A 21997-nucleotide genomic window follows, 5' to 3' on the forward strand; every position below is an offset into this window, starting at 1 on the left:
CATGTTTATTCCAAATAGTTAATTAAATTGTGTCAGTTCCTGCCCTGGAGCTTTCAGGCTATTCTGTTTTTCTATCCGTGTGGACATTCTGTCATCATTCATTTTTATTTCCTCTCTTGCCTTTTAAAAAGAGGCGCTGTGCAGCAGCCCAAGCATGGATGTAGTTGGAACATTTTGCAAAGTTAAATTGGTTAAATACAGACCCAGTATTGACTCCTGGGGCTGTCTCCATTTTTCAAAACCCTTTGGGGTTTTCCGGTAACGTTGTGATTCTTGTGAACATAAGCAACAGTTGTGACCGAGACCTGAAACATTCAGGAATACCCTGGAGCGGAGACTGGAACTGGAGGGTGAGAAGATATGATAGTGGGCTTCTAAAGCGGCTCACCGCATATCTTCCTGTTCCTCTCTGACATGCAAAATAGACATTAGCCTAGGATCTTTTTCTCAGAAATGCAGGGGTCTTCATTTTGGCCTCAGGGTGCTCTGTGGGGAGCAAAGAGGGCACAAGGCAGAGGAAAAGGCACAGAGCTCTGCCTGCCTGGGCAGGAGTACGTGGTAAGCAGCATCAGGAAGATTCTAGTTCTTAGACAGCATAGGTCCAGTACCACCAGACACTTGGATAGGCTGGACCAACCCTTCACGAACAGCAGGGGGCTCAGGGTGTCTCCACACTCCCGGTCTAGCACCTCCAAGGCAGGTTAGAAAGAAAGGGACAGAGCCAAGTGCTCCTAAATTAGTCCTCATATAGACACCTACTTGTAATTTAGTACTGACAACAGTAAAAAATTAATACAGCCACCAAACTTTGTGGCTAGTACAAGTAAACAAATGCAAGTGCTGTCATATATTCACTCGTTTTAATTGTACAAATGTTTGTCAGATGCCTAGTGTGTCCCAGGTCTTCAGTAGAAGGTGATGAATGCTTAAAACAAATTTGGTGAAAGGCCCATTTCTGCACAAGTGTCTCTAGACTTGGAAACTTCCCTGTACCAGGCTCTTTGTGACTGCTCAGAAGTCTCAGGTGCAGTTCCATGCTCAAAGAGTGGGAAGCCTTCTGACAGGTAATACCCACAGCTGACATGTATGGAGCACTTGCTATGAATCTGGAATGAGGCAAGTATAATAGTTACCTTGTATTAACTGCAAACACCTCTATGAGGGAAGCACAATCATTAGCTCTATATTACAGTCAAGAAAACTAAGACACAAAGAAACTGAGCCACTTGCCCAAAGTCACACAGTATGTGGTATCTCAGGGATTCTGCTGTATAAAAAGATAGTGCACTAATATTGTGCATTAAAGATAAAGGAAGGAAGAAAAGAGGGAGGGAAAGGATATGGATGAATAGGTAGATGATTGAGAGAGAGAGAGAGAGAGAGAGAGAGAGAGAGAGAGAGAGAGAGAGAGCTTGGCAAATCTACCTGCTACTTAAGATCCATGAAAACTCAAGACTACAGAAGTTTCAAGATAGAAGGGGCCTCTGTGAGCTGGTTGTTTGGTAAAGCTGCCATAAGACATGGGGGTATGCCAGTTAGTTTTGGAAGGATTTATAAATATGGAGAGAAGTAGTGACAGTGCCCCAGTTGGAAAGGGTTGTACAGGTGCCTTAGAGACAGAAGGAGCCTGGATGATTTGAACAGGTGAGCAGAGAGAAGGGTATGTGAAAGTCAGTTGGGATAGCTGGGACCACTTCAAACCATTGTCATCAAACCAGAACCAGAGGAAATGAAGTCCCTTCACACGTGTAACTGATGTAATCCTGGTAGGGGTTGGGAGGCCAAGCTTCTTCAGGGCAGTCAATGCCTTTGTCCTAAAGTGGGGAGTTGCCATTATTAGCAGGACTGTGGGCCATCCACTTTACACCACCATCAATCTATGCTTGAGAAGGAATACATGCGGTTAGGAGCAAATGTCTGGGCTTGTGTTCTGGTTGTGCCATTCGGCTGTGTGTTTTTGGATGAGGGACTTGACTTCTCTGTGCCTCAGTCATCTCTTCACTGGCCAACAGAGTGGCAGTGTGTTCGTCACTGTTGCAAGAGGTTGTTGCAAGAATACAAGTGCCTGGCAGGTAGTAGGTCCTCAATATGTGTTAGCTGTGATCATGACAATCGTGGCTATTAATGCTCATCATTGCCATCAGATTTGAGACATGAGCTTTATCACAGAGGACAGCAGAAGAGGCTAGGTTTGTCCATCTACCTCTGTTTCTCAGCTATCTAAGGTCATTGATTCTGCTAAATGGTGAGAGAGATCCCAAGGCACATGGCCTGGCTATATGACTGCGAAGAACTTCATTGCAGGAGCCTTAATGCAAGACTAATGACATAGGTGCACTTCCTTTGACACAGAGGGTTTCATCCAGTGGAGAGCTGGAGGCTCTGCCTGTAGCTTTGGGCTTCTTTAGTGTCTGCACACCTTAGGAGCCATATTAATGGAGAAGAAGCTGATGTGTGCTGTGATGGCTTTCCTGGAAAGGTCTCCTGTCCTTGGCAGGCCTAGTGGGTATAATAAATTGTATTTCTTCTCCAACACAGCAGACAGAAAGCTCCAAATTATTAGACTCTAATTAACTCTGAAGAAACAATGGGTTTTCCAGAACCTGGCACTTCTGATCAGGCCCAAGGAGGTGTCATGCAGTCTTGGAAAATAATTACAACCAATAACAATGATGCCTCCAAAGTCGGGCTCCTCACGATATGCCTCAAACAAACATGTGTTTCTCCTTTCTCACAAGGTCCACTGCCCTTAATTGCTACCCTGCTTCATTAGGGGCAATTAATTGTGCAACTGTGTTTAAAAGGCAGTAATTATAAGGCAAGGACAAAAAGCCCATGGTTAAACATAATCAGGCTAAATGTAAAAGGTGTTCCCTGGCAGATTAAAAAAGGAAGGAGGGAGTAGGGGGAGAGAGGGAGGTAGATAGCTTATATCCCAGTTGGGTGATATTTTACTTCTTGGCCTTTCTTTTCTCAGCTCACAACTACCTCTTTTGTTGGCTTGGGTGTGGGACATTCTAGTCCTTTTCTGCCCAGTTTATAAGACTGAGCATATGACAGGTCTTTGGTTCTGAGATCTGGGCCAATGGAAGTTCTCCTGCTGTAGAAGTCAATCAGAAGGTCTAGACCAGCTTAGTGGTAGGAGGCCTTGGGTGGTGAGCATGGCTTCTCAAAGAGGCCAGAATCTGCCTTAGGATTTTACATGTATCAGGCATTTTTTATTGTAGTGCCATCCTGGACGCTACAATTCATTCCTTGATCATCATTCCTGTTCATTCCTTGTTCATTCCTGTTCATTCCTTGTTCATTCCTGTTCATTCCTTGGTCATCAAACATTTGTCGAGGACATTCAACACACAGTGGTGGGCTCTTGGGATGAAATGATGAGCAACATAAATGTGTTCTGTGCCTTTAGGAGTTTATAGTCAGGTAGGCAAGCTGGATATTAATAGAATACTAACCCAAATAAGTCATTAGAAGCAGCAAAACATGCCTTGAAGGAAAGGGTGCTGTGGGAGCATAGAAAAGGGGTGTCAAAGTGATCCTGGAAAATGAACCCAAGTAAGGCACTTCTGAGTCAAGGTCAGAAGGTATAGAACTTAGTGAGCCAGTTAGCGTGGGAGGAGGGGCTAGTCTAGAGAAGAATGAGGCAAGCACTCTGAGACAGGAGTCAGTGACACCATCCAAGAACAGAATACAAGCCAGTGGACTGAAACACAGAGGTCAAGGGCATGGGTGTCTCAAGATAAGAGGAGAAGCTGAGTAGCTTCATGGACCTCAGTTTTCCCATCCCTGTGATAAAAGATGTTTCCCTTTTTTGTCTACATATAGAGAAATAGTGGGGATAAAGTGAGAGAAGTGCTTTGTGACTGTGTTATCTGTCCAGCAGTATTTATTGAGAGCCTACTTTGTGCCAACAGAGTCAAGGCTAGAATCACTGTCCTGAACTTAATGGCAATTAAGTTAATGCAGGCCCTGTGAGCTAGTAGGACCTTCTGCTTTGATATCTCTGTATTATCGCCCCATTTTTTTCAACCAAGAATTCATGTGAGTCCGTCTGTTGTGAAGTCTCTCTCCCTCTCACTTTTTCTGTCTCTCTCTCTCTCTCTCTCTCTCTCTCTCTCTCTCTCTCTCACACACACACACACACACACACCCCACACACACAAACACGTGTATACACATTGTATATGTAAACAAAATTGAAATCATACTGCAGCAAGATTATGTGGGGTTCAGGCATGGGCCTTGGTGGCAGGCTGTGTTTTTATCCTACCTATACTAATCCTTAGCCACACAACTAGTACGAAAGTACTTAGCCTCTTTAAACCTCAGTTTCTATATTTCAAAGTGAAGGTGAGATGGCCCACTTCACTGGTGGTATTTGGCTTAAACAAGACAACACATAGAGAGTCCTTAGTAAATTGTAAATGCTCAATAATAGCAATAATAATAATTGCAGAACTGAATGTCTTAGTACCATGCCTGGCACCAAGTAGGTGCTCAATAAAAATTACTATAATGGTATTAATACTCTTTAAGATAAGGAGGCAGAGACACTGCTTACACAAAAAAGAAAGTTAATTACCAGTAGGACTCACCCACTTCCTCTCTCCTTTCTCTATCTTAGTTTTGTTCTTCCTGGGATGACAGGCTTTCATTTTTCTCTGTTAAAGACATTGTTTTTAGCAGTTTGAGGTTCACAGAAAATCAATAGGAAAGTATGGAGCTGTCCCTTAAGCCCTTGCCCTATGCATGTACAATTCTGCTTTGTTCAACATTGCCTGCCAGAGTGAGACTTTTGTTACAGGGATGAACTGTAACAAAAGGTAGGATAAAAACACAGCCTGCCACTGACACATAGTAATCACCCAAACCTCACAAGAGAGCTCCCTCTGGTTGTGGACGGGATCTCTTCACATGACAAGGAAGGGGATCTCTGGTCCCTACACAGTCCCATCCTTTCATCCTATGACTAACCAAAAAAGGCTGTCCTCTTCCAGTTTGAACCAGTCCCTATGTGGATTAACTTTGCTTGTGTTTGGTGTACACACCCATTGTGTGGACCCATTACTATGGCCCCAGGATGGGAGTTGGGGTGATTGGCAGCTCCACCACCTGTTTGGTCTAAGGAGTGGGTACTGGAGACTTGAAGAGAGTTCAAGTCTCTATATACAAGGAGGGGGATGGTTAGCAAAGACACTCCCTGATTAGAAGCCATGTCTGGGGTGCAGCACAGGCTCAACCCTCAGTGCTCTGACCAACTCATCCAGTAGTGGGGGTTTTGAGGACTCACACCTAGACATTTCGTAGCATGCAGTTCACAATCAGCCTCGCAGCTAATGAAGTGTTTTGCCATTTCTCTTTGTCTCTGGGCTGAATCCAGTGGGCAGTGACCCAACGCCCAAGTGATTTGTGGACTTGAAGGAGGAGGGGAGAAGCTGATTATGGAGTCAGCGATTACTCTGCCCAAGCCCATGCCTGGCAGCACCTTATCTTTATTTATGGCTGGCTGAGCCTCCCAGAGCCCAGTTTTTGCCCTTGAGTGATTAGTGCGCTGCAGTTTTAGTTCATAAAACACTGTTTGTTTATAATTCTTAACGGATTCTGTTTTATTAAAACTCCATCCAGAGTATAAATAAAGTTAACTGGTTAAGTTTTAGTTTATATTCCTAGTGAATATGCACCGGATGGGCACTCACCACAGAATTATGCACATTCATGACCTGGTTTGATTTAAAAAATGTTTTCTAGTTCAGTGCAACCTGGACAAAACCTTTTCCTGTGGGAGGTGGGGTGAGGCAGAGAAATTCAAGATCCTAAAATCAGCCTTGTGCCAGTGGGTTTTGTCTGTTGTTTTTGTTTGTTTGACAACTAGGCAGGCAGCATGTTTTTGTGTCCAGCTCCGTGATTTGGGGAATGGAATTGGGGTTGACCTATTGACATCTATTTCTATTTGAATGTGTATGTGTACGTGTGTGTGTGTGTGTGTGTGTGTGTGTGTGAGAGAGAGAGAGAGAGAGAGAGAGAGAGAGAGAGAGAGTGAAAATGTGCAACTCAAGGCTATTTATATTACAGGCTTCTTGGAGCAGGTGGCATTGAACTGAGCCTTGAAGGATGATGAGATTCCTACCATGGCATGTGAGAAGTTGGGTGTGTTTAGAATTTTGTCGGAGGATCCATTTTCAGAGAGCTTGAAGATGACCCAAGGGGTTCAAGGATCGGGTCCTCTGGAGGAGGGTCCCCTGACCCAAAGTGTTTTATATTTGATGTAGAAGGCAGTGGGGTACCACTGATTTTCTGAGCTGGGGAGGGTTATGGTTGCACTTACCTTTGGCCTGTGTGATTCTTCCAGATGGTATCATCCCTTAGAACAGCCTCTCATTGCCCTCGTCCTAAGAGCCCTTCACCCCTCTTCCTTCCCTTACTCTTGCCCTTTGCCATTGCTGTAGCCCCTGTGGAAGTGGGCCTCTGAGTGAAGATTTGCACTAGGAAAGCTTCAGGGTCTCTTTAGGGGGCATGGGCTCTGACTGTCTTACCCAAGACCTGCTGGTACTTTAGGACTTTTTATGTAAGTAAACCTTGGTGTCTGGAGAATGGTTCCATTCTTTGGGCCCCTCCCTCCCTCCCTCCCTCTTTCCCTTCCCCTTCCCCTACCCCTTCCCCTTCCCTTCCTTCCCTTCTTTTCTTTATTTATGCATACAAGAGCTTGGGTACAGCCCAGAGGTATGGGAAGGGGGTGTGTGAGAGTGTTCACCAGAGACAGTGGTAGATCTCCTGAAATACACTGCTGAGGGGAGCAGCAGGCGAGACAGGAGAGGTCTGCTGTGCCATGTGGGTCAGCTCCCTGGCCGGCCCGGTATCGAACTGTTGCCATGCTGCAGGGGCTGTGGACAGCTTCACGGTGCTGCAACTTAACCCCTTGTAGCAGCCTTGCCAATGAGAGATGAAGTCCAGGAATGAAGGTGGAGTTTTTCAAAGCAGTGAAACTCCAGTGGATGTCAAGGATATTCTGCCTTCCTCCTTCCTCCCTCCTTTCCGCAAATGAATATGCTTATTAAACTTATATACTGGACATTCTGCATGGAATGTCCCATTTTCTCCTTGGAGGTATATAGAAAGGTTCTTGGGCAATAAAATTTGCAGTCTCCAGCTTCAACGTTATCTTTACACACTTGCAAATAATCAGTACATATATTGAAATAGTCCCCCGGCCCCCAGGGTCAACATCACAAATAATTCACCAAGCACTATTTCATGGAACCTGAAGATACCCCAGAATCATTCTTGACACAATGCTCCAGGAAGCAACTTCCAGGTAGTGAGAATGGGCTTCCAGGATTTTTCCCAGGTCTGACATTATTACAGAACCGCACAGGGGCATGCCCTGCTTCCTTCACATCAGACTAGTGTGCCCCATCTGCTCCCCTCCCCCCTCATTTCTCACCTACCTAACCCTTCCTATAGTCACTCTATGTTAAGAAAACCCAATGGCCACCACTGGAAATTGGCAGTGATAGTCACAAACGGGGGTAGAGGTGAGGGGTCAAGGGTTATGCAAGGACAAAGGATGCAAGGGACAGAAAACCTAGGTATTGTTCTGGAGCTGTCATTTGCCATTCAGGACCTTGTGAAAATAAGTTCACCCCCCTGAGCCAAAGTCTCTGCACCTCTAGAATGAGCTTTCTGTCTCCCTTCTAGTTCTAATCTAATTCATTAAACATTGCTCTTTTGAATCTGAGAAGCTGAATTCCAGTCTTTCCTTCAGCGATGGAGGGAATATTGGGAGAAGGAAGTGAAGCAGGTTTCTGGTTTGTATTACTGTATATGCAAATATAAATAAGAGGCCTGTCATCCATAACTGAGCAGAACTCAATGGTGGGGCTCTGCTTAGATTGTTGGCATCATTATAATTTCTCTTGAAATCCTTGGTCCGGTCCCCAGGTCCCTGCTCCTGGCTTCATCTGCACATCCCGAAGGCTGATGAGGAGGTGATGGCAGTCCCTGGAGCTCTTTATAAACAGACTTTGGCTCCATCCCCAGCCTGCCTGTGCCACTTGCCCATCATCACAGGTTGGTTAGCATCCCCGGGATTCTTGCCTCCCAGCCAGTCCTGGTCAAGAGCCCTCCGGTTTCTTCCAGCAGGAAGGAGAGCCTGTTTCTGCCTCCGAGGAAGGCTGGTGGGGGGGGGGGGCGCAGGGTGGCAGCAGGCCAGCCCCACCCCTCCCCGCTGAGGCATGCTCCCAGCACTCAGAGTGTTTGAGCTGCGGTTAATATATCAATATTTGCTCGGGAGGGTATTTGGCACAGAGCAGGTCCCTGGGATGCCGGCAGATAGATCGCCTTGCCTCTTAGCATTCTTTGTTTTTTTGGCAGGGATGATGGGGTTACTAGCTGCTGACAACAGGCATGGAAAAAGAGTTCTTACTTTTCCCACGCACGCTTACATCGGCCTCACAACTTGGCACTGTATCATGTTGTCAGTGCCTTATTCTGTCCGCATCACTCACTATTTTCTAGTGTATTTTATTCACTCCACCTCTGCTACAGTTCTGATCCTTATACCTGCATTTGGAAGATCCTGGGGGCCAGGCTGGTACCAGGAATTATTGAGTGTAGAAGCTGAGGTGTGGGCCCAGAATCAGCTGGGAGGAGTCCTGTTCTTACTGACTTGCTGTGTCCTTGGGCAAGCTCCCTGACCTCTCACCATCTCAGATACCCCTCTGGGAGGTGAGGAGAAGAGAACAGAAATGCTGCAAGGCTCCAGTAACATCAGACCTGCAAATCCGTTAGCAAAACACCTCATAGGTAGTAAGTACTCGATAAAGAGTGGATCTTGTTCATCATTGTTTTTCTCTTTCATAAGTGTTTGGTGATTCTTGGATCCTTTTGCTTGGCCTGTGTTTCACAGGGACAAGGACTACAGCCACTACTTCTTCTGTCATTCTCCCATTCTCTCTCTGGCATAGAGCCAGAGATATAGGAAAAGCTTCCTACAACTTGGGGTTTTCATCCAAGTGTTCACATTCCTGGTCATTGCCCTCATCACCCTGGGCAGAAGAATCCAGAAAGAAACCACTAGTGCCAGGGAGAAGTTTTCTTCTTCTTCTCCCAAAGGAGAAGGGAGAAGTTTTCTTCATTCTTCTCCCCAGTATTTGAGACAGGGTTTACCAGTGAAAAATGATAGAAGACTTCTGTATGTGATCTCTTTGGGAAACAGAAAATAAAAGGACTGTGGGGAAGTTTCCAGACAGGGCTGGAACAATGAGGGGGCTAGATTTAGGCAGTGATTCTCAACTTCCATCAGTCTAGAGGAGAAACCTGCTACTTAGAATACCGCTGCAACTTTTAAATGGTTACTTTAAAAATTAAAACCATTTCCACTCAGACCTCTCCTGCCGTGCCTGCTGCTCCCCTCAGCAGTGTACTTCGTCAGTCTGCCTGTTCTGCTCCCCGCTCTGGCTCCGGTGAATTCTCTCACCCTCCTGTGCTTCTGACTGTACCCAGTGCTTGTATAAATAAATAAATAAATCTTTAAAAAAAATTAAAACCAGTTCCCCAGTAATGGGGGAATGTCACATGTGGCCATTTCCTTCCTGAAGCACTCTCTTGACTTCCAAGTCAGTGATACATAATGGCAGGGACACCCAGCATTTGTCACATCCCAGGTGTATCCATGCAAGTGTGTCAAGCCACCAGGGCATTGGATTGCAAGTGTGTGCCACAGGGAGGGAGGACGAGCTCTGGGCTCAGGACAGAGCAGCCCTGATATGGGAACTTACAGTGTGCCAGGCTGTCACATAAGCATCTCATGTGCACACTCTTATTTAGTCTTTCTGCAGTTCTGAGCGGGAAGTATCTTAGCACATGCTCCCTAGAAATAGAGCTGAGCTAGCAATTCTTTTGCCAGGAATTTGTGAAAGAAATGCTCAAGGAGAAAACCTTAACAATGTAAGGGAAGCAGGGTAGGACTGGGAGGAAGCCAAACAGAGAGGGTGCTGCAGAAAAAGTTTAGTCTCAACCTGAAACCTTGGAGAAGCTGGTATGTGAATGGACCCAGGGATCTGTTCTCCCTTGGGCCAGAGGACTGGGCTCCTGTTCTCTTCTCAGTCATTGCTGTCATTTATGCAGGGGGTAGGGGGTTGCGTGAATTCCCATCCATTTGTTGGAGACTGACTCCCATATTCCAAGGGCATCTTGGAACTATTAGCACCCAAGCTTCATCAAAGCTGGGGAATGAATGTGCAAACCAGATAAGGGAGAGCATCATCTAAGGTAGATACAACTAATGATAGACCTGTTTCCCAGAGGAGGAAACTGAGGCTTAGGGCAGTTATATAATTGGCCCACAGCCATGTGGAGCCACGAGTCCAAACCTGGCATCTGTCTGGAGCCTTTGTTCTCATGTGGCCTGCACTCACTCTTCCATTAATTCTCCATAACGAGCAAATAACGAGTAGAAACCCATAAATCAGAGACAAGTGAGGAATGGGCTCAGGAGACCTAGGGAGTAGGGAAAGGCTAGGGACTTGCAAGGGCAAGAAAGATGTTAGGTTTCTGAGGTGGGACCACCTCATCCTGCTTTTCCCAAAAGCTCCCTGTCAGACACTGAAAGCCCCACATCCTGGCCACCCTCTCAGTCTTGGGCAAGTGGGAACTAGTGGTCAGCCTAGCCTTCTGCAGGGGAGCAAGGGAAGGATATGAGGTCTCCATTTATGGGGTTGCGAGGGCCCAGGGGATGCAGTAGAAATGGATTCAGTGCTGACACTCCCCAGGGCTCCTGAAGACAGAGCTACTTCTGCTAGGGGCTGTTTGGGAGATGTGGGTAGGGTGAAGTGAGCCAGGAAACCCCCTGACAGGAGGGTATCCTATCCAGGATCTGAGCAGAGAGGGTGGTCTGAGATCCAGGGTGGGCTAATGAGTGGAGAGAATTGAATGGATTGGAGAAGGGGGGCTATGTTACCAGCCCCCTGAGGCCTCCTTGCAGAGCTTGCCAGAAATAGATACCCTTCTGCCTCCCAGTTTGAAGCAGGCTGTTTGCAGTGTGTAGTGTGTAGTGTGTGTGTGTGTGTGTGTGTGTGTGTGTGTGAAAGAGAGAGAGAAAAAGGGAATGAGAGAAGATTCATTAATCTAATCAGCAAGTGTTGTCCAATTAAGTTTCTTCCCTGTCCATAGGGCTAAGTAAGGTGAATTTGGCCCCTGTACTTTGAAGGCCCAATCATCTGAAATCCATTAAATCTCCTGCAGCCCTCACAAGAGAAACTACCAGGAAGCCAGGAACTATGAAATCATGAATAATCATGTTCTTTAGTGGTGCTTTCTGGGTAAGAGACAAAGAGGGTGGTCTAGACTTGAGATACAGACACCTAAAAACAGAAGTGGGTCTTGGATCCCCAGGACCAAGATATGGGCTGTAATGACTCAATTCTCATTTATATATATGTAAAATATATGCTATATGTAAGTCAGTACATATATGTATATACATATATACATATATTTGTGTGTACATATACATGTATCTGTGTAAACACACACACACACACAGAACGTCCTTCTAGCCAGAAGAATAGCCACTGTCCAGATGGAGAGCTGAGCCCAAGGCCACACATAGTTAGGTTTGTTTTAGGAGTTGGAAAGGAGAGGCCAAGGGTCACCACTGTCAACCTCCAAGATGGTCCCATTAGCAGTTCCCTCCAGAGCATTATTGATGCATGGTCCAGTGTGAGCCCAGATGGGACTGCTCTTTGATGTCATCTTGGGAATGAAGGTACTCATAGATAGTCCAGGGGCATAAGAGAGTTTAGGGTGAACTTGAGGCGGTAACTCCCCCACACTAGCCAGAGCAGAGAGGCAGCAGGCTTTGCCTGCAGGAAGCCTGTGTCAGGGAGCAGATGTAGCTTGGCAGCATGGGTTTGGGATGGAGCTTTGGGAAAAGGAGCAAATACAGACAAGAAGCCATGCCCACTGACTCCCTGTTATTTAGGAGTCTTTCTGGTCATCCCTGATGGTTCGATCTCATAGTGTTTCCTAGTCAGTGGTAGCTCCCGAGAAGTTGGCCACCCTTGAAAAATGCTTCTGCCCCTCCGGGCTGGGTTCTGATTGTGATGTTCAGCCTGACTCCTCCCCATGTGTTAGGGAACTTGAGAGTCACCTCCACGTCTGTTTCTCCCTGCCTGGCATTCTGACCATTCCTCATGCTCAGGAGTCTGTCCTGGGAGGGCATAGGACTGAGAAGAACACGTTTGTCTTTCCTGTTCAGGACACAGCCACCCACTCCATTAAGTGAAGTTGGTGAAGGCCTCACTGACTGGGGTGCACTTTCCCTGGGGCAGAATCCATTGTCTGAAATCTCTTCTCAACCTCAGGGGCAGAAGAGCATGGACTCCATGTAGAAAGACCTTCCCAACCTGCACTCCATGGCTCAGGGGGAGTGGGGAGAGAGAGTCAAGAAGGCCAAGTCTGGCAGCTGGCTTAAGGATTCTAGAGGTTGTCCACATCAATCCTTTCCCAGCTTCTAATGTTTTTTAAGACTTTCTGACACTTTTTGTCTGTGTCCCAAAGAAAGAAATAGAGATTCTTTACATCATGACCTAATAAACAAATGCATGTAAGTATGTAAATACTGAAAGGAGGGTGTCTTGAAGCAGCATTTACTGTTAATCCAATCATTGGATTGTCTTTATGCTTGTGGTAGTTTCCATGCTATTTTATGTTCTGCAAGCTGATTGGTCTCATAAACCCAAGAATAGGCAACCACCCACATGTCCAGAGAATGCCGCTCTTGTCCATGCTCTCATTCTGTGAAGGAAAGAACAAACACAGTGGAGGGAAAAGGGCATGCCTGGGTGACACATAACCAACATGTACAATATTATATGAGCAGCTATTATAGGCCAGTAGTTTTCTTGGGCACTGACATATTGGGGTGAGCAAAACAGGTATGAGCTCTACTCTTCTGATGCTTTGAGTCTTGTGGAAGAGGCAGTTATTAAACAATTAAAAACACAAACTGATCTAGAAAGTTTTAGGATAAGTGTGGTCCCTGCTATGAAGTGAGCAATGCAAGAGCTCTCATGGACATCAGCTGGGACCAGCTGCTTCTCGTAGGATAATGAGGAAAGGTATCACCAAAGATGCAAAATTTAAACCAAGGCCTATGAAGGAGGGGTGGGGGAGAGAAGGACAGGAGTCTGAGGAGTTTTCTGAGCAAAGGGAGCAGCCAATCTGGAGACAATCTGGAGTCAAAGGAAAGTTGAACCAGTAACTGGAGCACAGTGAAGGCTAGAGGCTCTAGATGGTTGTAGAAACATGGGACTCCACTCCTGTTTGGATTTTACTCCATAAGATCAATAGATGCCATTGAAAGTCCTAGAAGCAGTTATGTGACATGATCTGGCTTTTAAATGTCCCCTTGACTATGAGGTACAGAAAAGATAAGTGGGGTCAAGCATGGAAAGAGGGAAATCAGTTGATTTTTGTCTGCCAAGTCTCTAGAGGGAGACCAGCAACTCTGCCTCTGCAGCGGTCCCAAGCTACACACATTTAGAGTAACTGCATTATTAATGAAATAGTTGCATCCTAGGAAATGATAAAACAGGCTGCTACATGTAAAAATTAAGTAACTCAATTTGTTTTAACAGCTTGTGCTCTAGTACAGCAATTTGTTTGGCATATACATGGGACTCCATCTGAACAGTAATTATGCCATGCTAATTATTTTACTGCATTGTGTACATCTGACATTTAATTACGGGCAAATATTCGAAGCTAGATTTTCTTCCTCCCTCTGCCTGCATGACAGGTAGTTTTGTTTCCCATACTTCTCTTCCACCTACATTGTCTTTGTGCCAACTTGTCATCTGCGATGAAGTCGTGTGTCCATGACAGCTTTGCTCAGCCATGTTGCCTGCAACTTGCAGACAATCACCAAAATAAACAGTTGACACAGATGTCATTCTTGCCCTCCCCACTCAGCCCTCTGCCTTGATCTAGCTCCTACTGTAGAGATGTTTTTTGCTCCCATTTTGAGAAAGTGCTCCCTGTCAAACTTGAGCATCCTTTGATACACTGGCCTGTCTCTTGGTGGCTTCTCTTGTGACCTCTGGCCTTCTCCATGGAGACCACTGACAATCTGACTCCCATGGCCCCATGCATAGATGATGAAATTCAGCAAGCATGGTGGTAGACACACAGACTCTGCATTAATGGGGAGGTGGCAAAATTGGGCTCACTATTCAAGATTCCAAGAAGTTGGGCCAGGGCTATGAAGGTGCCCTTCAGAGGTGCCATTAATCAGCACTATGAAGCCATGTTAGGCTTGATGTGTCTCATTATTCTGAGGGGTAAGAGCTGGGGAAGGCAATGAGGAGGGACAGAAAACTCCTACCTATGGGCAGAAATACCAAAACTTCTCTTAGGATTAGGAGCAGAAGAGGAGGCTGAGAGGCAGATCATATCTCCTATTGGTCTGTCATCTTGGCTGGTGGCATGTAACAGGCAGGGCAGAGCTGCCTGTGCCTCTGCTGCAAAGGTTGGTTGAAAAGAGAAAAGATGTGGAGCAACACAAGAAAGAATGGAATGGATTGAAAATGAAAATTTGAAGAACACCAAAAGACATTTAAAAAAAAAAAAGTGTCTTGATGTAGTACAATATCTCAACATACAGCAAATGCACATTAAAACGTGCAACCCTGCTATGGTTATAAAATAATTGTCCTGGATGATCAGAGATGATAGGACCCTTTCCAAAGAGGGACCTCTCTTCCCTCTTTGTGATTGCTGTATCTGTATTCCCTTGTATATTTGGGATTAGCCAAGAAATTTGGTTCACCTTAGGAAAATGAAGAGAATAAGCATAAAGAGCTTTAGGCTGGTACAGAAGTGCTGGTTCCTGGGAAGTTCAGGCAATCTTGGATTCCAATCTTAGATGCCAGGTTTTGCTACTTTAGACCTAAAGCTGCAAATACTCTGGCCAGGAATCTGCACAAGTCAGCACTGCTAATGAGGTCAGGCCAGCCTCCGCTGGTTCACAAGATGATACTTGGTAGCTCATGGACCAATTTTTTAAAAAGATTTAATAGTCATGTATTCATTTTAATGTGCAATAAATATGTATACCCAGTACATCAAACCCATGTTTTAATGGATATCATAAAGTTTCTTGTATAAACACAAATTTGGCATACCTTCTTTTCCTCTATTCCAGGCCTTTTCTTGCTTTACAAATTTGCTCAATTCTTGCTACTTTTAGGTGTCCTGTCCTCAGTAACCCTCTTTGTCCTACTTCTCCATTCCTCCTCTATTTCCTCATCTTCCTCCCTCTTTCTACTTCCCTTTTGTCATCCACAGGCATTCCTTAAAGCTCAGTGTGTGTTGGGCATCTGGGGGTACATCAGTAGGGAAAGTGTCCAGCTGCAAGAACAGACTGCTCATTCTGTGGTTTAAAGAAGAGGGAACTTTTGAGTATGCAGGAGGCAGAATAGCACTGATGCAGCTATTACAGCACAGCCCCAAAGTCCCAGGTACCCTCTGTCTTCTGGGGCCTCCTTCCTTCCCTAGTGACTTTCACCTTCAAGTTTGTAAGAAAGCTGCTACCCAGAAGTGGTTCCTGGGAAGTGCCTCCTTCCCTTCACATCATGGTTTATGGTTAGGAATCTCCACCCTTTCACTTGTGTCTCATTGGTGAGAACTGTTTCACGCGGGTGTACCTACCTGCAAGGGAGTCACAGGGAACGTGTTTTAGCTTTTACAGTCTCAATACTAGAGGAGCACTGGGAAAAACTGGGCCATGGATGATTTCTGAGTGATAGCAACAGCATGGTAAGAAGTAAAGCCAGCCAGTGTCCTCTGTCCTTACCTGTTCCAAAATGACAAACTATATATTAAAAGTAAGTCTTGTAATCTTGTAAGTTTATGTGGGGTCATAAACTTGTAGAATTATTAAAGAATTGAGAGGTCATCTGGATCTGATCCATATTTTAAGAGATGAAAAACCTAAATCAGAGATAAAGGGGCTTACTGAAGATCCAGAGGACAAGAACCCATCTTGGCTGATGCTGCTAATCCAGTGGTTCTCCTCAGGAGTAAGTATCAGAATCATCTATGAGGCTTGTTGAAACACCTATTGCTAGGCCGCATTCTCCAAGTTCAGAATTCCACAGGCCTGGGGCAAGATCTTTGAGTTTGCATTTATATCAAGTCCCTGGATGATGTTGATGCAGCTGGCCCAGGAACCACACTTTGAGAACCATTGTGCCAACCAAATACATGCGTGTAATTTATATCCAGTTATCCCATGCCAGATTTTCCTAAATCATGCTATGTTAATTTAGGCTTCCTCCTGTTTTCCTTAGTAATTAAATAACATGGCAACAGATAATATGACTAATAGGACAGCTAATCTCAATCCTTGATGGACTTGTCAGGAGTGGTATTGTTCTGAAGCCAGAGGTTCTTTGGGTCTATGATTTGTCCATGTCTCAAACAGGATGGACAAAGCTGATCCCCAGTTATTGAACCTCTCTGGTTCATGTTTCTCTCTGTAAATAAGTATCTATAAACTGTATACAGCAACCTTTTGTGTATTTGCAACCATTACATGATCATACTGTAGCTTTTGTTCATAACTTATACGTTACATACAACTCTAGTCATGGTGATACATCAATCTAGTTTAACTGCTTGTGGTATTCCATTTTCATATATCATAATGCTTATCCTTTCCCCATGTTCCAATCTGGTTTCAATAGGATAGTTTTTTTTAAAAAGATTTATACAAGAGCTGGAGTATAGGCCAGAGGCATGGGAGGGTGAGAGGATCCACCGGAGACAGAGCGGGGAACAGAACAGGCAGACAACTGAAATATACTGCTGAGGGGAGCAGCAGGCCCGAAAGGAGAGGTCTGCCCTGCTATGTGGATATCTCCCTGGCTGGCCGGGGATCGAACCCGCATTGCAGAGGCTGCGGACAGCTTCACAGTGCCGCACTCAACCCACTGAGCCACCAAGGAGGCCCAGGATATAGACAGTTTTGATGTTGCTATTAACAGCAACAACATATAGAAGTCCGATGCCATTTTGAATTCTTCCTATGTTCACACATATAGCAATGAGTATGTATCAGATAGCTGTGCTGCACAGTTGAAACATAGAAGCAAGCTAACTAGCTAGCTAACTAACTAGCTCCTGTGCTGATGCTATGATACTTACTAATAAGTCTATCAGACAGGTGTTGTTATTCACATTTTACTGATGAGGAACTGCAGTTGTCTGAATTTAAGAGAATTACCAGATTCCCATTGAAAATTATAGGGAGTTTTGAGTCAGATCATCTCACTCTAATTCCAAGAGTCTTTCTTATATTTTACCAAGATAATCCTGACATGAGGGATCCTTATAAAAATCCTCCTCATCTCTGGAGGCCTTAATTTTATTCTGGAATAAACATTTTATTCTGGAATAACTTCAGATTTGCAGAAAAGTTCCAAAAAGAGTACAGAGAGTTTCCACATAGCCCTTGTCCAGTTTCCCCCATTATGGTCTTTAATTACTACAGCACGTTTGTCAAAACCAAGACACTGACATTTGTGCATTACTATTAATTAAACTCCAGACTGTATTTGGAGGTCACTGGTTTTACCTTAATATCCTCTCTGCTCTGAGATCTCAATCAGAGACCACATTAATCCTCATGTCTCCCTTGCTCTGGTCTGTGATAGCTTGTCAGTCTTTCCTTATTTTTCTTGATCTTGATAATCAGTGTACTGCTGTCTTGATTTCATTCAATTTATCACAGATGTCCAAATGAGGCAGAATAAAGAATTTAGAGTTGTGGCCCACTCATTGGAGAGTTAATTAAGGTTGAATGGGTCATGTCAGTGAAGGGTGGTTGCCATTACATCACTGCTGCCTGGACACGCTCTGGACCAGGGAAGCCAGGTTGACGCATTGTCCTGAGGCTAAAAGGGCCAGGTACTCACTGAGAATGGCAAGTGTAGATTTTGGTGAAGAGCAGCTTACCAAGAAACTGTAACCATCTGCCGCCAATACAAGTGTCTCATAACCACATGTGATGCTATAACAACTCCCCCAGCTCTGTTATCCTCCATGAATACCTCTGTCTCTCAAAAGTCAGTCTTTACTTCTGATGATTCCAAATAAAAGCCCTTCAGTCACAAAGGGATAAAAGTGAGCTTCCATTGCCTGGGTTCTGTGATCCTGTCACCAAGAGACAATGTAAGTAATTACTTTTGCCAGACCCACCCTCCGTGCAAAATGGAGGGATCAGAGAACACTGTGAAACAATGTCCAAATGGTTGGTTAAAATAGTTATTAAGCTGACAGGATAGAAGAACACAGAAAGGGTCAATTCTTAGAATCTCCTATATAGCCAACTTCATTCTTAGCAAGGCAGTGGTTGGGGCACTTTTTGTTTTAAATTTGTATGTGTAAATATTTATTTGTTTTATATTTATTTTATCCTTGAATATATTTAAATGTATATATTAATAATTATGCTTACTTTCATCCCTCAATTACAAATGTTAACTGAAAAAAATTTAGAAATTTTTTGCAACATAACATAAAAATAATTGTCCACAATCATGTCCCAAAGACAATTATTGCTAGTATTTTGCACCTGTTTCCCTTTATATGTTTATGCTTTATTAGAATATTATTTAAAGTACTTTTATTAAAGTTTTACACACTATCATATACCTGTTTCTTTTAACTATTCAATAACTACATACTAATTCCTCATTTAAATGATTTTTAGTTTCACTGTCATTCTAGGATACATTTAGTTAATTTTCAATGCTGACAGAAATATTTTTAAAAGTATACTTCTCCTCTCTTTACATATTAGATTATTTCTACGAAATAGAATCCTGGAAATGGGATGACTAGGTCAGGGATTATAGGCATTTTTAAAATTTTTGATACATTTTGAGGTTAAAGTGGGTTCTATCTTATTAGGGCTCCACAGAAGCCAAGTAATGATGCTGAACTTCCTAATATTGTCCTATGTCTCTGCCTGCTCTCAACTTAAACTTTGACTTGACCCCAACTATGAAGATCTGCTTTATTCATTCTTTCATCCACTCACCTGTCCATCTATCCATTCATTCTCATGAGTCTAGGTATCAGGTACTCCGCCAGATGCTGAGATAAGATGCTCGCAAAATCAGAGATCCTGTACTCATGTCCAGATTAGCATCTGGCTCAGGAAAACCCTGACTTGGTTGAGAAATGAATGACTAGATAAACACTTTTGAAAGCATCTGTTTTCTCCAAAGGTTTGATGGTTTAATGCCATCTTTCTACTTCTAGTTTTGTCTTTCTAACTTTTTTGCTCTGGTTTTAGAGAAAGATGGACATTCAACATGCTATTTGAGAGACTCTTTATTTGATCCCGGGAGGTGAAACGAAAGTATTTTCTCTGTGTGTGGGCAAACCATTTTGGTTAGAAGACTGATGCTCATGGGCCTTGCTACTGCCACCTCCTTTTAACAGTAGAAACTCACTCGGAGCTCCAACAGTGGAAAGTGCAGTTGTGTTTCCCCAACAGGTGTAAGAAAGGACAGTGCCTGTTGGACTGTTCTCTGCATTGGACAGTAATGTCCCTGATTTTGTGACTACCATTCAGATTCTCCTCATTAGACACTCAACACTTGGAAGGGTTTTTGTTAGACTTTTTCTTTTTGCTGATGACTGGGTCTGAGAGGCGCCATCTTGAAATGACTTCTTGAAAGGATTGAAGAACAAATGCTGCCTCTGAGCAGCCTGTGACTGGAGTTAACAGGGGTAACTCTCAGCCGAGCTCTCTGATAATGAAGCCACGGTCAGATGTCTGGGGAACATTTTGTCTAACTCACTTGAATCACTGAAGTCAGTGCAGACTTTTCATTGTAATTATGTGGCTCATGAAGTCCTGATGACTCCCTGTGGGTCTCAACGAAGAGTGACTAATGGATCATGGGGTCATTTGGTTAAGTTGGGGAGAAAAATCTGGGCAGCCAAGGGCAAGGCTTGACGCAGTCTCTGTCTGTAGCCAATCCCTGGCAGATGTTTTCTCCCATGTCACTAAGGACTCTGACTCACCAGGGCCTGTCTCCCCAGCAGTGTCAGAGGAAAGCTCCAGACACAGTGGCAGGTCCATGAATCTCTAACTTTGCCCCCCCCCCGGGCCCTTTAAATGCTTGATATCTCTGAGTCGAGAGGCCAGAGCCTGTGTCTGAGCAAAGCTACCATGGAGAACTTATGAAAGGCAAGGTCCTGTGTCAACCATGATGTCATCAGAGAGAGTCAGCGACCCAGGCTGTCTTCTTTATAATGTCACCACTGAAACCTCTCAGCTGTAGGTCATGGTTGTTTCTCTTATGCTAGCTTTTTTTTTGTTAGTAATAAAGTGGGGAGACTGTAAAGATCATTAAATAATTTACCTTAAGCAATATCCTGCTGCTCCCTCGGTGATGAGGACTTGCCCCCCCCCCTTGTTCCTCTTTCTCTCCCACTCTTCTTCTCTCTCTCTCTCTCTTTATGTGCATATCCTTACCTTTTGAGTGTTCAGAGCACCTGTTGCTTCAAAACATAAATAGGATGTCCAACGTGGATGATTTTTAGAATAAAAATTCATCATAGGATCTGGTCAGAGAAGACATTCCTATAAAGTTCTTTGAGATTGAATAATTGGATATACTGAAGGGTTGGAATCCAGCATGGTTTAGGTACCAGATTTCCTATGGTAAATATAGAGTCTCCTGTTATAATTCCATGGCACCCCTTCTTTCTGTGGGTCACAATGCCAATGTGTTGTCCTGAGATGAGCTAAAAAGCAAGCTTACCAAAATGAAGTCCCTGAGGTGTATGACCTCTGGGACACTAGTTAGTGTGCAGCTCCAACAGCCAGGCTCACAACATATTTCATCTCTTAGCAAGCTGGTTTCAGCTCTACCTGAGGAAAGATAAAGGACTTTGCTCAGGAAATGTGAGCCCCTGGTCCCAGCCTAACTCCTCTCAAGCTGATGGACAGGTATGGAAGGAATGCATTTGTTGGCAGGAATTAGATGGTGCCCAGGCACAAATGGAACTCATGTTCTTATCTGTTCTCTCTCTGCTTTGGGGAAAAAACTATGGTGGAGGGGGATGCTCTGCAGGGTGAGGGGTGCAGAACAAGCTGCCTCAGTTTCAGCCAGCTGCCACTTGTCAACAGCTTCTGACAATGGCATCTGGCTCCATGCATGTGAAAGCCAGGAATGTGCCTAATGGCAGATAGAGGGTGACCAGGGAAACCAGGTAAACCTTCCCTGCAAGTCAGAAATAAGCTGCAAGGACTTTGCTTGCTCTGGATATATTCTCCCTGTCCTGTGCTGTTCCTCAGTTAGCTCCATCCTAATTATTAGGCTTAATGTTCCCTTTGCTTTTGTTCCCAGCCAGATGGATTTTCATGGCAAGCAGGTGACTAAGACAGGAATTAGAACTAGTTAACCTGAAATTCCAACCACAGGATTGGCCAAATGCATGACAGTTTGAGAGAATGCTGAGATGCCCTTGCAAGTGATGCTGGGAATGTGTCTTAGCTCACATGCAAAAATAGGCAGGATATAACAGGCATAAAGCAGTGACCATAAAACAGCACATACAGGACAATATCATGTTGGTTGGTGTTCTTTATTTGCATGAATAGCTCAAAAAGAAAAAAAATGGAAGGCAATACACCAAAGATTTAGTTTCTTATTTCTCAAGGTGACATTACTGGTGGTTATTTCTCTTTTGAAATTTTTGTTTTCCAGACTTTTTCCTTTCCTCTGATGACTTATAATCACTCTAGTTCTAGCAACCTCTACCTCTATCCTTACTCCATATCCATCTATACTTTTGTCCAGGCATGCTCTATATAGTGGGAGGGGTTATTTACTGAACTAGACTGTTTAGAAAGGGTGAGTGAAGTCCAAAATCCATCTCTTGTTCCATTTGCCATACCATCCCTGGACTG

At 44.3% G+C, this 21997-nt stretch overlaps 1 protein-coding gene and 1 long non-coding RNA gene across 4 annotated transcripts in view; one reads left to right on the forward strand and one right to left on the reverse strand.

Moving 5' to 3' along the window:
- The window catches only part of SLIT3 (slit guidance ligand 3), a 610824-nt gene that overhangs the window by 146822 nt on the left and 442005 nt on the right, over positions 1-21997 (forward strand). The window lies entirely within an intron of this gene.
- Positions 12682-18151, reverse strand: LOC119237275 (uncharacterized). 2 transcript variants are annotated; one of them, XR_005123242.1, is made up of 3 exons: positions 18022-18151; positions 15715-15859; positions 12682-12801 (listed from the first exon to the last, which is right to left on the reverse strand). It is a non-coding gene; the product is annotated as an uncharacterized LOC119237275 (long non-coding RNA). The 2 variants fall into 2 exon arrangements; XR_008550223.1 differs by having other exon boundaries at positions 17642-18151.

The sequence above is a fragment of the Talpa occidentalis genome, unplaced genomic scaffold, assembly GCF_014898055.3.
Source record: "Talpa occidentalis isolate TD23 unplaced genomic scaffold, MPIMG_talOcc4v2.1 talOcc4.9, whole genome shotgun sequence".
NCBI lineage: Eukaryota > Metazoa > Chordata > Mammalia > Eulipotyphla > Talpidae > Talpa > Talpa occidentalis.